Raw genomic sequence first — 4,799 nt, 5'->3', positions numbered from 1 at the left:
ATCCGTCCCAATGGACGAACTTGAGGAGGATCGAAGCCCGGGAAACCGACTCGAAGAAGAAGAAGCGCCGCCATCTGTCCAAACGCCGCTCCTGCCAGGACTAAAACCCTACCCATCCACTACCCGGATTGGAGGCACCCGAAATTCACTCCCCGCCACTACCCGCCGGAGCGGCAGACGGAGGGGAGGCGAATCCACAGACTCGTCGGTGAAGATCGAAGGGAGGAAGGCTTTCGCTAGTCGCCTTGCGAGAGGGAAAAAAATCTACACCCAAAGCATCGTCGATCCATCACCCCTTCAATTTGACCCACACAATAGCTGAGCTTGGGACCAATTCCTCGGGTCAAGTTCTTTCTAATCGTAGTACTCATCATGTTAGACATTGCACATTAATTTTTTTAGAGAAAAGTATGTTTTTGGTTCCTCAAGTTCCCCAAAAGTGACTTGGTCCCTCGAGATTTTGTGATGGATATTTGGTCCTACAAGTCTCAAAAAAGGATAGGTTTGTTCCAAAACCATATTTTAAGCACGTTGACCGGGTTTGACCAATGAACAGTAAATTCAAAAAAATAAGCAAAAAAAATTGTGACAACCAAGACACTTGGTTGCACTAGGTGCGTGTAAATTTTTGTGGTCTAATAACATCCGAGGAGCTCTAGCAAAAAAAATTATAATTTGGCTTTTTTTCATGAGCCAAAACTTTTTTTCTTCATGAGCTCCTCGAATGTCGAAACACCACACAATTTTTTACACACCAAGCATCTTGGTTGCCACAAAATTTTAGTTTTTTAATTTATTTGCTATTTTGTTTTTCAAATTTACAGTTCATCGGTCAAACCCGATCAACGTGGTCAAACCTGGTCAATATGGTCAAAATCTGGTTTTTACGAAATTTATCCGGTTTTAAGACTTGAAGGACCAAGTGTTTACCAAAAAAACTTGAGGGACCAAGTCTATACTTTTGGGGAACCGGAGGGATCAAAAACATACTTTTCTCTAATTTTTACATGTACTATAGACCAGCCATCTCTCCTCAAGGATTCTGCTTCCTATATTTTTTTTAGAAAAGGAGGATGACCCCCGGCCTCTGCATCTGGGAGATGCATACAGCCACTTTATTGATTATTCTCGAGGACCGTACAAAGTATTACAATAATGTGCCTGAATCCACCATCTTGGCAACATATGCCGCTACTCCTATCCAATATGATGAAGGGGTGCTAGCTGGGCCACTACCCAAACCACTCACCTAAGCCTAACATCAAAAGCCGGAAGCCGAAACTCATTCGGAAGCCCCAGCCGAGCCACATGCCGGGTCTGGGGCACAATCCGGTCAGACGCACTCGTGTGTCATCGCCGCCATCTTCCACAGGTCTTCAGATCATATTGAGGCTTCTACCTTGTCTGGCCACTCTGCCATCGACGTCACCATGATGCCAGACAACAACCTCCTCCTGCGCGAGCCCATCTCCATGCATCGGACGCCAAGTCTCCACAGCGCCATGTCATCGATCTCCGCCGCCATCAATGTGTGAGATGAAGCACCACTCCACCATCCCTCCAGCCACCACTTGCTCCAAAACGATGCCCCCAGAAGGAAAAGCGATAGAACGCATCATCATCCGATCTGGAAGACCCATATCTGGGGTTTCCCCCTGAGCACCCCGAGCCTGATGGCACAGACTGCCGACGATGCCTCGACCATCGGCAGTAGCTCCACCAGATGAGCGTCGCCTACGTCGCCGCAGCCTCCAAGATGAAGCTGACCAGAATGCATGTGTCGACACCGAACCGCCACCACTTCCACCGCCGCTTGAGTAGCCCCCGAGCAACGCCTTCAGGAAGGAGCACGCCACCATGGTGTCGTCGTCGCTTGGAACAGGGGGGGGGGGTCTGAGGATTTCACCTGAGCTCCTAGGAGGGGTGGAAGGAAGGAGTTCCTCTCCGAAGCCTCCAACGAGGGAAGCAAACACCCAAAGGCACTGCCATCAGAGTGGCCGCCACGCCGGCCAAGAGATTCCCCAGGAACCCTTCCAGCCACCAGATCTGCAAGGCCAACACCTAAGAATGTTGACCGAAGCCACCAAGGCCGGATCCGCTGCAGAGCGGAGTAGATCAGGGTCGAAGACGAACATCACCATGGCCACCAACATCCAGCGAGGAACCGTCGCTGCAGCCGAAGCCCACCACCTGCCCGCCATCCACATGGCCAGGGAAGTGGCCCACCTGTCCACGCCGGCGCCGCCCGCCGCCAAGCTGCGCCACGTGCCACCAGCCAGGGCCGCCGCCATGGATCCGAGGCTCCCCGCCCGAGGAGGAGACACCTGGATCCCCGCCGCCACCTTCACCAGTACCACGCGGCGGCGCCGGTGAGTACCTCGGGCGGCGGCAAAGAGGGGGGACGCGCAGGGAGGAGCGGGTCGGGGCGATTAGGGTTTGCCCCCGAGTCGCCTCAGAGGAGGCGGCGCGGGGGAGGGAGCTACCATGTGATAATGGAGGAAGTTGCTTTTCAATATAATCTCCTCTTATTCACAAGTTCCAATACTGGACCGTCCCTATACAAATTCCCCTAGTATAGTAACATTCGCAGATCTCGGCACAATAAATCCAACGAAGATGCATGGGAAAGATGCCTAGTTTTGACTTAGGGTTGGGAGGCAACGGAACAACCTATCGAGCAAGTTCCTGTTTTTTCGGAAGTACAATACTCCACTAACGTAGTTCAAGACCAGAGAGTGGTGACTTCAACAAACTTCTAATATGGTCGGCACAAGCTGTTCGTCTTTGTCTTTAAAAAAATAAGCACATGCCTCTCATCCCCCGCATCCATACATGCACATGTAACACGTTCATCAATGCAAACCCGAACGATATGCTTGTGTGGTGTGCATGCTTCTCTGAGTACACCCAGTCTTCTAAACCAATGCACATGAGAGTAATTTGTAATTTACAAATTACTCCTATAATCCAGAACACGCAAGTGTTGATTCTCACACATACATGCATGCTTCTTCATTTCGTCGAGAGCACGCAATCCCGCTCACCTCTTGGACAAACTGAAGTGGAAGTGGTCGTCCCAGCACAGCCGGATCTCCAGAAGATTTACAACACTTCACAGGTTCACCGGTATCAGATTGATTTCCTCATATCAAAACTGAAACACAGAATCAGAACCTTTAACTTGTGAGAACGGGAAGAGGAATCCAACTTTACCTGTATGGACGCCTACCCTTCTGCGTCGCCCCCGCAAGGCGGACGGGAGGAACCCTAGAGCACCACCACCAACCCCCTTCTCAGCCTCCTCCTCCTCCCTTGCCGTCGCCAGAGGGCGCGACCGGGCAAAGCCTGGCCAGCGTCCGCGAGGCCTCCTCCGTCTCCCCTCCCCTCCCCTCCCAGTGGCCTTGGCGTGCGTCAATGTATCTAGATCGGGATGTCGCGCTGACCCAGGGCGAGGTGGAGCAACGGCACAATGGCATGACGATGACACGACAAGCATGGTGTTGGTGACGTACCTGATGCGTCGGCTGCTCTGCCCACCGATGACATGGGCTAACAACAGCTTGGGTCACAGGCGGCCTTCTCCACGAGTGTTTTTGGCCGCTGGAGTGGAGGCGCGATGGTGGTGGCACACGTCAGGTGGCAGCCTGGCGGTTGGCCTCATTTCATCTAGTTCGGTCGTCGGTGGATGGTGGTGCGAGCTCTCCCTCTGGGAGTACAGTCTTTTCGACGATGACCAGGTGGCAGCCAACTGTTGATGGCATTGCAGGTTGACGTGTCATGATGGTGCCGAAGGCGATGATGGCTGGTGCAACCAAGGCTATCGGGGCGACTGGACGCCCCGTGTCAAGATCTAAAGTGGCCAGATCTGAAGGGGATACTACAAAAAAAAGACACATCCGTGACATTTTGGGCCGAACGAATTTTTTTTCTGTCATACATATGACACTTTTATGACGATAATTGTGACAAAACCCGGCATCATCATAGATGTGGTGGGCTCCTACTTCTATGACAAAAAATCATGACAGAAAATGGGCTTTTCGTCCTGGCCGGGCCGGAAACGCAGCTGCATGAAATTCTTTGGGCCGTCCATGACGGAAAAAACCATGGTAGAAGCGAGGGCGAGGAAAAATTCGGGGAGTTCCCGGTTACGGTGGGAGGTCGGGGGCCGAGCGATGCACGTTTCTCTTATACACGTACGCGCGTGTGTGCGAGGCGTTGGCTCTAACTGAACCCGAGCGAGGCGTTGGGCTCTAACTGAACCCGAGCGATTGCACTGCAGGCTACGCGTTACTGAACCCGAGCGATCGATCGATGGCTGTTAACTGAACCCGATTGAGCGATTCCTTCGCTACTGCTGCTAACTGAAGCCGATCGATGCTGCCTCTGGATTAACAGTGAGCATTGCCGGGGGGGTTGGATGAACAGTTCCCGGTGGGGGTGGATGAACAGGACCCCGTGATGTTGCCTTGGGGCTGGATGAACAGGACCACCCCGTGGAGGGCAGGATGAACAGTAGACGATGGAGGGGTGGTTGAACAGGAGCCCGTGGAGAGGGCTGGTTGAACAGTAGCCGGTGGAGTAGCGCGCAGTGGAGGCTGGATGAACAGGAGCCCGTGGATGAACAGTCGCAGGTGGAGGCTAGAGGAGGTCGGCGGTGGATGAACAATAGCTCGTGGAGGCTGGAGGGGGTCGATGGTGGAGATGAACATTATCCCGTGGAGTCCCGTTTTGCGGTACGCCACACCCCTCCCGATGAATAGGACCCCCGTTTCGACCGTAGCGCTCCAACACAAGTC

This window comes from Triticum urartu, chromosome 5, assembly GCF_003073215.2.
Source record: "Triticum urartu cultivar G1812 chromosome 5, Tu2.1, whole genome shotgun sequence".
NCBI lineage: Eukaryota > Viridiplantae > Streptophyta > Magnoliopsida > Poales > Poaceae > Triticum > Triticum urartu.
The sequence above is the reverse complement of the archived record's forward strand: the minus strand, read 5'-3'. Positions refer to the sequence as shown.